This window comes from Pantherophis guttatus, chromosome 1, assembly GCF_059756535.1.
Source record: "Pantherophis guttatus breed Tessera chromosome 1, ASM5975653v1, whole genome shotgun sequence".
Classification (NCBI taxonomy): domain Eukaryota; kingdom Metazoa; phylum Chordata; class Lepidosauria; order Squamata; family Colubridae; genus Pantherophis; species Pantherophis guttatus.
Window position 1 is genome coordinate 11,987,631 of NC_142063.1, and position 12,311 is coordinate 11,999,941.

Below are 12,311 nucleotides of genomic sequence, written 5' to 3' on the forward strand. Positions count from 1 at the left end.
GTAAGCATGATTCGCCTAACAACTGCTTGGATTAGAAACAGAAATTCTGGTCCTCACTGTCAGTATAAGTTGACTACTTAGAGTTGTGTCTGCAAAAAACTGGTTTTGAACTGATTTTTTATTTATTTATTTAATTTGATTTATATGCCGCCCTTCTTGGGAGACTCAGGGCGGCTTACAATGCGTTAAGCAATAGCCTTCATACTTTTGTATATTTTATACAAAGTCAGTTTATTGCCCCCACAATCTGGGTCCTCATTTTACCTACCTTAGAAAGGATGGAAGGCTGAGTCAACCTTGAGCCTTGGAGAGATTCGAACCAGCAGTAAATTGCAGGCAGCTGTGTTAATAACAGAGTGCTTAAACCACTGTACTATCAAGGCTCTTAATTTTGAATTTAATCCTGGTTTATTCCATTCATGTAATCTGGAAGATTCACACAGCACACTGAACTGGAAACTAACAGGGTCTGACTTACTAGACACACTAGATAAAATGTGGTTAGCTAATTTGGGTAGACTGTCTTCCCCACCCCAATCAAATCAGTGATTTCCCCTCAGTGTTTCTCAATCTTGGTGATTTTAAGATGTGTGGATTTCAACTCCCCGAATTCTTAAAGTCAAAAAGGTGAAGAAATAGTGACATAGCCTATCAAATCAGCCTAACCTTTATATTTCTGCGTTCTTCAACCTTCCATAAGGAGAAAGAATGTTCCAGCTGAAAGAGGGTTGAATAGATGTCCTTTTAGATCCCTCTAACAGCTCTATGCTCCCCGCCCCAATGTCAACATTGTTTTGTTCGCAAGCATAACGTGCTTCTTCCTGTGAATGGAAATCAGCAGGCCTCGTACTCTGTAACCACAAACATCTGTGTGTATTTTTTTTAATGTCTGCCTCAAAATTAATTCCTTGGTAGTGCTGTGCTACACCCTTCCTAATTAAACAATTTTTTTTGCATTTCAAATCTGCGTCTTCAGTATAGCATCCTACTTCCTCTCTGGTTTCATGGCCCAGTAAAAACAGAGTCTGTATTGTGATTTATATATCTGACTTAATATAGTGGGTTGCATAGTCAGCCAGATGTTTTGACTGGATTTGGCATTTTTATCCATCCATTGAGTCCTCCCCAAGGACCTGGGAGAGGCAGATGTGGATGTCAAAAAACAGATCTGCAAACATCTAGAAGCAAATAAATTTATAACTAGGAGCCAGCACAGGTTTGTTAAAAACAGATCATGCCCAACCTATCTTATTTCATTCTTTGACAAAGTGATTAAATTAGTAGACCAGCAAAATGCTGTGGACATAGTATACTTAGACTTCAGTAAGGCATTTGACAAAGTAGGCCACAACCTATTTCTTAGTAAGCTAGAAAAATGTAGAATAGACAACATCACCACAGGATCAGTGGTGGGTTCCTCCAGGTTCGGTCCGGTTCGGCCGAGCCGGTAGCGGTGACGATATGACATCACCAAACCGGTTCCCCCCCGCCCTCCCACCCCCCACGTTATTCTTAGCTTTTATTTGGTCCCACCCCCAATCTATTGCTGCCTCCTGAGTCCCAGCTGATGACTAGAGGGAAAAAAACTGTTTAAACTCTTGCCGCGGGGCTTCAAAGGGCCGTCCTACAGCTGATCAGTGTTAAAAGCAAACAAATAAATCGGGTCATAAGTGCGAGGACCTTCCAGAAATGACTCTGACCAGCTAGCCATGCCCACCTAGTCACATGACCTCCAAGCCACACCCACAAAATAAGCCACGCCCACAGAACCGGTAGTAAAAAAAAATAGAACCCACCCCTGCACAGGATGGATTCGTAACTGGCTGACTAACCATACTCAATGAGTCGTCCTTAATGGTACTACATCTACATGGAGGGAGCTAAGCAATGGGGTACCACAAGTTTACGTGTTACGGCCAGAGCTCTTCAATACCTTCATAAACGATTTAGATGAGGGAATAGAAGGGGAATTCATCAAATTTGCAAATGACACTAAGCTGGCAGGAATAGCCAATACTCCAGAAGACAAGCTCAGCATCCAAAAGATTCTTGACAAGACTTGAACAATGGGCCCTATCCAACAACATGAAATTTAACTGGGAGAAAAGCAAGGTTTTACATTTAGGTAGGAAAAACCAAAGGTACAAGTATAAATTAGGTGAAACCTGGCTCAAAAACAGTAACTGTGAGAGGGACTTTGGAGTCCTAGTCGACGATGACTTAAATATGAGCCAGAGGTGTGCAGCAGCTGTCAAAAAGGCTAATAAAATCCTTGCTTGTATAAAGAGAGGCATAGAATCAAAATCATGTGAAGTATTAGTATCACCAATCATTGTTGGTGCTATCTGTGGTTTCTTTTGCCAAAGTCGTCCTGCTTCTGTTTGCAAGTCTTTGTATTTTGTGATCTTCTCTTCTCTTCTGTGGCCTCCATCAGTGGTGAAATTCTCCGCTGGTCGCCACCGGTTCGCAGCCCATGCATGCATGGTGCGCACCAAATGCACAATGCATGCATGCACACTGCGCACCGACACACTCTGTGTGTGCATGCGCACCGAGCACCAAACACGCACTTTTGGATTTCCTGCTCTTTTTTTTACTTTTTAAAGCATTTTTTAACTACCGGTTCGGGCGGTAGCATTTCACCCCTGGCCTCCATTTACTGCCACATCCACTATACAGACTTTTTATCTTTCTGATCGACACACCTCAATCCACATCTACCTAAAAGAAGCAATTCTTTTCCAAGAGGGCTATGTAGGCAATGCATACTATTTGCTGAGCCATGTAAAAAATATCCCTGTAAATGTTAACTCTGGTTTATGAACAAAGTAGGGCACTAACAACAAAGGGTGATTTTTCCTAGATCTTGAGCCTTGGTATAAGAGTGGTCTAAAGCACCCTGTTATTAAGACCAGCTGTCTGCAATTACTGTAAGTTCGAATCTCGCCAGGTTCAAGGTCGACTCAGCCTTCCATCTTTCTAAGGTAGGTAAATTGAGGACCCAGATTGTGGGGGCAATAAGTTGACTTTGTATAAATATACAAAAGGATGAAGGCTATTGCTTAGCACATTGTAAGCCGCCCTGAGTCTCCGGAGAAGGACGGCATATAAATCAAATTAAAAAAAAAAAAGTATAAACATAATTCGAATACATGAAAAGAGTAAGAGTAAAAAGGAATATTAAGACAGGGACGGTAGGCACACTGGTGCGCTTATGCATGCCCCTTGCAGACCTCTTAGGAATGGGGTGAGGTCAACAGTAGACATTCTAAGGTTAAAGTTTTGGGGGGTTGAGGATGTAACCACAGATGCAGGTAGTGCATTTCAGGCATTGACCACTCTGTTGCTGAAATCATATTTTCTGCAATTGAGTTTGGAGCGGTTAACCTTGAGTTTGTATCTATTGTGTGCTCGTGTGTTGTTGTGGTTGAAGCTGAAGTAGTCAATGACAGGTAGGACATTGTAGCAGATAATTTTATGTACAGCACTTAGATCAGACCGAAGGCATGAAAGCCAGCTAGGTAACTTTGGGCCAATCACCAGGAGACAGTGAATCCTGCATGAAAGCTGCCTGGGCGACTCTGGCCAATCCCTCTCTCTCAGCTGAACCCACCTTACAGGGTTGTTGTTGTTGGGAAATAGGAAGAAGGAGCATTAGGTATGTTTGTCAAGAGAGAAGGAAGGAAGGAAGGAAGGAAGGAAGGAAGGAAGGAAGGAAGGAAAGGAAGGAAAGGAAGGAAGGAAGGAAGGAAGGAAAGAAAGAAAGAAAGAAAGAAAGAAAGAAAGAAAGAAAGAAAGAAAGAAAGAAAGAAAAAGGAGGAGGAGGAGGAAGGAAGGAAGGAACGAAGAAAGAAAGAAAGAAAAAGAGAGAAAGAAAGAAAAAGAAAGAAAGAAAGATGGATAGACGGAGCGAGAGAGGGAGGAAAGAAGGAAGGAAGGAACAAAGGAACGAAGAAATAAAGAAAGAAAAAGAAAAAGAAAGAAAGAAAAAGAAAGAAAGAAGGAAAAGAAAGAAAGAAAGAAAGAAAGAAAGATGGAGAGACGGAGGGAGAGAGGGAAGAAAGAAGGAAGGAAGGAAGGAAAAGCAAGAAAGTGAGAAAGAAAGAAAGAAAGAAAGATGGAGAGATGGAGGGAGAGAGGGAAGAAAGAAGGAAGGAAGGAAGGAAAAGCAAGAAAGTGAGAAAGAAAGAAAGAAAGAAAGAAAGAAAGAAAGAAAGAAAGAAAGAAAGAAAGAAAGAAAGAGAAAGGTGTCTGCAGGGGAATGGGGCAGCTAGTAAATCAAGACAACCAGCCAATCGAACCTCTGCCTGCTTTGTTCTCTGGGCTGCTGACCTTGACTAATCTGGAAAACCTATGCAGGCGGAGACCTGTTTAGTGGCTGGAGGGGAGACCACCAAGAGATCCCATGACTGTAGTCTAGGTTATTATTATTATTATTATTATTTATTCAATTTATATCCCGCCCTTCTCCAAGTGGACTCAGGGCGGTGCACAGCCAGAACTAAAACACATTACCAATACAAAATTTAAAATTTTTATAAAAGAATTATATGACTTTGGCCCAAAATTTAAAACATTCAAACTAAAACCCATTAACAATTTAAAAGCTAAAAAAAAAGGAGGGGGGTTTCCTGCTTGATGGAAAAGAAAAGTTTTTAGGGCACGGCGAAAAACCCGGAGATCCGATATCCTTCTTATCTCCGGGGGCAAATCGTTCCAGAGGGCGGGAGCTGCCACAGAGAAGGCCCTCCCCCTGGGGGTCGCCAGCCGACATTGCCTGGCTGACGGCACCCTGAGGAGTCCCTCTCCGTGGGCGCGTACTGGTCGGTGGGAGGCTGTCGGCGGCAGAAGGCGGTCCCGCAAACACCCAGGTCCTATGCCATGGAGCGCTTTAAAGGTGGTAACCAACACCAGGTTGTGAAATTGGGAGAAAAAACCCAGAACCATCAGCAAAACGCTCTACCTTGCAGCCACAAAAAAAAAAAAAAACCTTCATAGTTGTCTAGTTCCAGTTCAGGAAGTCTTCATTTTGACTAAAACCTGCCAGTTGCTTTGAACGTAATCCCTTGACCGATGAGAGCCGGAAACATGTCAAGGTCTGTGTGCATGCCAACACCCCTTCTAAAAACAGAGAAGGGGAAAACAACAACCGCTCTCGTCTTTCAGACTGTTCCCACCCAGCAGACTCAGCAAAAGGCCACCCGCCTTCGCTGATAAGCCATCCCGGGGCTGAGTTGACTCAGCACCCCATCTCTCTCTTTTCCCCCCTTCGCTGTCCCCAGACCCTAAACCGAAGAGAAACGCCCTGGGTGACACCAGGCCATCCGCTCTCCACCAACCGTTAAAAGTTTGGGCAGGAAAAGATTACGGGCCTGAAAAACAACCGTTGACCACATGATGTTTGCAAAAAATTAATCGGGGCAAAAAAAAAATAACCCGTTAACGGCTGAGATATTTCCCCAAAGATAGGAGCCGAAGCGAAGATTGCATTGGGGAGGGTTTGCAATTGGAGGCTTTAAAAAGTATTGAAAAAGCATCTTGGCTGTTCAGAAATTCAGAAGGATTTAAAGCTGCTGACTCTCTGTTGAGTGGTCGGCTCAAAAAAAAATTATCCTTCCCACAAAACACTTCTTTAGGCTAAGACCTAACGGTGAGGACAATTAACCGGTGGAACAACTTGCCTCTAGAAGTTGTGGGTGCTCCAACACTGGAGGTTTTTAAGGAGAGACTGGACAGCCACTTGTCTGAAATGGTATAGGGCCGGGATGGCGAACCTACGGCAAGCGTGTCACCTGTGGCACGCGAAGCCATATTGGTGGGCACGTGAGCTGAGCTCTGGTGCGCATGCGTGTGCCGGCCAGCTGATTTTTGGGTTTTCTGGGCCCACTGGAAGTCAGGAAACACAGTTTCCGGCCTCTGGAGGGCCTCCGGGGTGGTGGTGGTGAGGAAGGCTCATTTTTTGCCCTCCAGAGGCTCCAGAGCCTTTCTAGGAGCCTGGGGAGGGCTAAAACGGCCTTCCCCACTCCCTCTGGAGGCCCTCCGGAGGCCGGAAATAGCCCGTTTCCCAACTTCCATTTGGACTGGAAGGCGCATTTTTCGCTCTCCCCAGGCTCCAGAGGCTTTCTAGAAGCCTGGGTGAAAACGGCCTTCCCCACCCCTCTGGAGGCCCTCCAGAGGCCGGAAACGGCTCATTTCCCGACTTCCAGTCCCACCAGAAGTCTGGTGGCCCACCGTGCTATCACATGCCAAAGGCGGGGGGAGCATGGGGGGGAGCGCGCATGAGCATGGGGCGTGGCACATAGAATTATGGGTGTGGGCACACGCATGCACGACCCCCCCGCATGACCTCCGCTTTTGGCACTCGATGGCAAAAAGGTTAGCTATCACTGGTATACGGTCTCCCAGTGGTGGGTTTCTACTGGTTCGCCCCAGTTCGGGCGAACCGGTAGTGGTGGCGGCAAGAGGCTCCGCCCACCCACCCGGATGTCATCATGGACGCTCTGCACATGCGCAGAAGCCCCGCATGCAAGCAAAGCAAGTGCACACATGCGCACACTCACAGTTCCGAACCGGTAGCGAACGTAAGTGAACACCACTACTGAGGTCTTCTGCTTGGGGAGGGGGCTGGACTAGAAGATCTCCAAGGTCCCTTCCCGCTCTATTCTATTCTGATCTAAGATCTAAGGTAGAAACAGTGTTCCTCAACTTTGGCTACTTTAAGATTTAGAAAGAGTGCAGAGAAGAGCAACCGAGATGATGAGGGGACTGAAGGATAAAACATATGAAGAACGGTTGCAGGAATTGTCCATGTCTAGTTTAATGAAAAGAGGGAGGACCAGGGGAGACATGACAGCAGTCTTCCAATATTTGAGGAGCTGCCACAGAGAGGAGGTGGGTCAAGCTCTTTTCCAAAGCACCTGAAGGTCAGACAAGGAATAATGGATGGAAACTGAACAAGGAGAGAAATTCAACCTGGAAATAAGGAGACATTTTCTGACAGTGAGAACAATCAACCCGTGGAACAGAAGTTGCTTTCAGAAGTTGTGGGAGCTTCATCACTGGAGGCTTTCAAGAAGAGACTGGACTGCCATCGACGTGCCTCCTCTGCACATGGACACGGCCTTCTGTGCATCCGCAGTGCTCGCGCATTACATCCGGGTGGGTGGGCGGAGCCTCCCGCAGCCGCCACTACCGTTTGACCCAAAACCGGACCGAACCGGCTGAATCCCACCTCTGCTTCCAACTCTGTTAATCTGTTAATTAAAAAAAAAAAAGACGTGTGAACTTCAACTCTCAGAAACCTAGCTGGGTGGGGAATTCTGGGAGTTGAAGTCCATAAATCTTAAAGTTGCCAAGCACTAGATGGTGAGAATCCAGATGTAGTCGGCCGCTTTGGGTGAACCAAGCTAGCCCATCTGGTTGATGCACAATCTCCCTTCCACACAGCCACTTTGTTTTGCAAAAAGGACACAGAGCATATTTCGAGAAGATTTCCAATATGAAATTAAATCAAAGTCGGTGTTTCCCTTACCGTTAACTCAATTAACCCACCATTCTCGGTTCACAAGAGACACCGAGTCTTAAACTAACCACAGAGATTTGATACATGCAGTTAGATGGGGAAAATGGACTTGGCTTGTTTTGTGGTTGAATGTGTTCTAAGAGGGATGAGTACACAACTGTTGACTCAGAACTGAGAACCATCATCCCCTCTGGCAACCATCGCCCACAGCTGGGATTGCCACAAAATCAGAGATGCCGAGTGCTGTAACCCAGTTACAGGTTTGTGTTTCGTTGAGCAGAATAAAACTTAATGAAGTATATATGAAATATATCTTGAAAAAAAACAGTAGGGGAAGAACATTCATGACAAGGGATGGATGGATGGATGGATGGATGGATAGATAAAAGAAAAAAGGATGAAAGAATGGAAGAGTAGATGGAAGAATGGATGGAAGAAAGAAAGGATGGAAGGATGAAAGTATGGAAAGATGGATGGGTGGAAAGATGGTAGGAAGGAAAGAAGGATGGAAGGAAGGAAAAAAGAAGAAAAGAAGGAAGGATGGATGGAAAGAAGGATGGATGGGTGGGTGGGTGGGTGGCAGAAAGGATGGATGGATGGAAAGAGGGATGGACAGAAAGATAGATGGATCGAAGGATGGATGGGTGGATGGGTGGAAAGATGATAGAAGAAAGGAAGGAAGAATGGAAAGATGGATGGATGGATTGAAAGATGGATGGATGGATGAAATCAACCACATAGATAGATTTTCTCCTTAACTATCTCCCACCTGGTCCTTCAACTCTTCCAACACCACTGTAACTGAGCGGGGGGGGGGGGGCTTCAAAAATTTTAGCAAGGGGTTCTCTGCCCAGTTGCTGGATGGGTGTGGCCATGGTAGGCATGGCCTAGTCAGTCTCCTGCACCACAGTGGGGGAGGGTTTTTTTTGCCGTCCCTGGGCTCTGGAGGCTTTCCTCGAGCCTCCGGGAGGGCGAAAACGGCCTCCCCAGGCTCCGGAGGCCCTTCCCGAACTTCCATTAGGCCTGTTTTTCGCCCTCCCCGAGCCTCCATGCGTGCCCTGGACTTACCTGCATCCAAAATGGGCCGTGTGGGGACTCCTGGGAGGGGTAGGGTGGAGTGGGCGGGCCCAGCCAGGAGTGGAATTTGGGGGTTCTCCTAACTGCACAGAATCTTAGCTAGAGGTTCTCCCGAACCTGTGCAAACCCCCAGCAGCCCCTGTAACTGAGTCCATCTCCCTTGCTCCTGGTGCCCCTCTTCTTCTCTTCCCTTCTACCTTTTCCAGCATGATGGACTTCTCAAAGGAACTCTTTATCTTTGCATCATGTGTCTAAAGTACGATAATTTGAGCCTGGTCGTTTGTGTCACCTTGAGTGAGAACTCTGCATTCACTTGTTCATCAGTGCATTGGCTGTTATCTTGACTGTCCACAGTTTCCTCTAACTACAAAGGCTGACGGCATCAATCCCCTTCCCAACCTTCAAAGCAGGGGTGAAATCTAAAATTTGTTACTACCGGTTCTGTGGGCGTGGCTTGGTGGGGGAGGGTGTAATGTTGGGTGGGCGTGGCCAACTTAAAAAAAAAAACTTTTCAAAGCATTTTTTCTAATGCTTTGAAAAGCCTCTGCCGATCAGGCAACTCAGCTGGGATCGTCAGAGACTTTTCAAAGCATTTTTTTTACCACTTCTTCGGCCAAGAGGTTGCAGGAAAAAAAATGCTTTGAAAAGCCTCTGACGATCCCAGCTGAGCCGCGGGATCATCAGAGGCTTTTTTTTTTACTTTTAAAAGCATTTTTTCATCGGAAGAGGTTGTAGAAAAAATGCTTTTAAAAGTAAAAAAAAAAAAAAAGCCTCTGATGATCGTGGGCTCAGCTGGGCAATGGGGGAGAGCAGGGAGTTTTGCTACCGGTTCTCCGAACCACCCGCTGCCATCGCTACCGGATCAGGTGATCCGGTCTGAACCGGGAGCATTTCACCCCTGCTTCAATGTCCAACTTTGGCTTCCATAGAAGGTCATTGGGAAGACCATTGCTTGCATAATTCTGATTTTTGTAGGAATGGAGACTTCCCAACATCTGAATATCTTTTCCAAGACTTCATGGCTGCCCTACCAAGAGCTGGTTTGTGTGTACAGGTAATCCTCGACTTACAACAGTTTGTTTAGCGACCGTTCAAAGTTACAATAGCACTGAAAAGAATGGCTTATGACCATTTTTCACACTTAGGACCGTCAAAATTCAGACTCTTGGCAACTGACTCGTATTTATGACGGTTGCAGTGTCCCAGGGGTCATGTGATCCCATTTTGTGACTTTCTTATAAGCAAATTCAATGGGGAAACCCAATTCACTTAACAACTGTGTTACTAACATAACAACGGCAGTGATTCACTTAGCAACTGTGGCTAGAAAAGTCATAAAACGGGGCAAAAGTCACTTAACCAATTTCTCACTTAGCGAGCTAAATGTTGGGCTCAATTGTGGTCGTAAGTTGAGGACTACCTGTATTTCTTGACTGCTGATTCTTTTACCGTTGAGGGTTGATCCTAGATCCCATCATGGTCAATTCTAAGGCTTATTGTTGTTCTACCTGATGCAGGGGTGAAATGCTCCCAGTTCGGACCGGATCACCCGATCCTGTAGCAATGAAGGCGGGTGGTTCGGAGAACTGGTAGCAAAAATCCCTGCCCCCCGCCCATTGCCCAGCTGAGCCGCGCAATCATCAGAGGCTTTTTTTTTTTTACTTTTAAAAGCATTATTTCTACAATCTCTTCAGCCGAAAAAATGCTTTTAAAAGTAAAAAAAAAAGCCTCTGATGATTGCACGGCTCAGCTGGGATCATCAAAGGCATTTAAAAGAAAAAACCCTTTTTTTCTTTTAAATGCCTCTGACGATCCAAGCTGAGTTGCCTGATCGTCAGAGGCATTTAAGAGAAAAAAAGGGTTTTTTCTTTTAAATGCCTTTGATGATCCCAGCTGAGCCGCGCAATCATCAGAGGCTTTTTTTTTTTTTTACTTTTAAAAGCATTATTTCTACAATCTCTTCAGCCGAAAAAATGCTTTTAAAAGTAAAAAAAAAAGCCTCTGATGATTGCACGGCTCAGCTGGGATCATCAAAGGCATTTAAAAGAAAAAACCCTTTTTTTCTTTTAAATGCCTCTGACGATCCAAGCTGAGTTGCCTGATCGTCAGAGGCATTTAAGAGAAAAAAAGGGTTTTTTCTTTTAAATGCCTTTGATGATCCCAGCTGAGCCGCGCAATCATCAGAGGCTTTTTTTTTTTTTACTTTTAAAAGCATTATTTCTACAATCTCTTCAGCCGAAAAAATGCTTTTAAAAGTTAAAAAAAAAGCCTCTGATGATTGCACGGCTCAGCTGGGATCATCAAAGGCATTTAAAAGAAAAAACCCTTTTTTTCTTTTAAATGCCTCTGACGATCCAAGCTGAGTTGCCTGATCGTCAGAGGCATTTAAGAGAAAAAAAGTCTCTGCCGATCAGGCAACTCAGCTAGGATCGTCAGAGCCTTTTGAAAGCATTTTTTTACAACCTCTTCGCCGAAGAGGTTGTAGAAAAAATGGTTTTAAAAGTTAAAAAAAAATGGCCACGCCCAACCAGTCACATTACCCCCACCACCAAGCCACGCCCACAGAACCGGTAGTAACAAATGTTAGATTTCACCCCTGATCAGGCCCTATCAGATTCCTGGGGATCTTGCTTAGCGCTGTCAGCCTCTTGTGTCCTTGGCCTGTTGCCTTCCAAAGGGGATGGACTACCACTCCCATCTCATGTCCTAAAGGACTGGCAGGGGATGATGGGAGTCCCAATCATTGTGTTGAAAGAAAAATCCGGTCCGGTTCCAAACCGGGAGAAAGACGCTTGGAAATAAAACGGAGGCTGACTGGCTGCAAAGAAAGGTGGTTTATTGATGAGCAGAACCAACAACAGCATGTCGTTCTGGGGCAGCTGATAAATTGGTTTGAGGAGTACTTGGATTTTTATATGGTTCTGAAATGCTGCAGGGGATTATGCAAAGTAGTGAGCCCGGTGAGAAGGAGGAGGAAGAGAAGGAGGAGAAAGTGGGGGAGAGGAGGGGAGAGAAGCTTAGGGCCGGGATTTAGGGCCGGGGTACTTACGGGACCGCCTTCTGCCACCAATTGCCTCCCATCGGCCGGTTCGCTCCCACAGAGAGGGCCTCCTCAGGGTGCTGTCAGCCAGACAATGTCGGCTGGCGACCCCCAGGGGGAGAGCCTTCTCTGTGGTGGCACCTACCCTCTGGAACGATCTACCCCCAGAGATACAAGTGATCCCAGACCTCCGGACTTTTCGTCGGGCCCTAAAAACTTACTTTTTCCAGTTAGCCAGGCTGGCCTGACTCCATGTTGGTTTTAACGTTTGATACTGATTTTTAATTGAAATGTTTTAAATTATGGGCCAAATTTCATTTAATTATTTTTAAAAATTATTTTAACTTTTGTGTACAAATGTTTTTATTCTGGCTGTTCACCGCCATGAGGAGAAGGGCGGTATACAAATCTAATAAAAGATAAAGATAAAGAAGATAAGAAGGAAGGGGAGGGGGGAGGAAGAGGAAGGTGAAAGGAGGAGGGGGAGGGAATTTGCTATTCTAATGGTGGTGGGTTAAACGTATCATGTCCTAAAAGTCACTTCCTTTCCTTCTTCATCCCATCAGATGGAGCTGAAGGTGTTTTGTTTGTGAATAGGCTGGCCCAGTCTTTCTTAACGGGCATAAAATATCCATCTCTAAAGACTTCAGGCATCTGCTGGAGGCTGTTGGG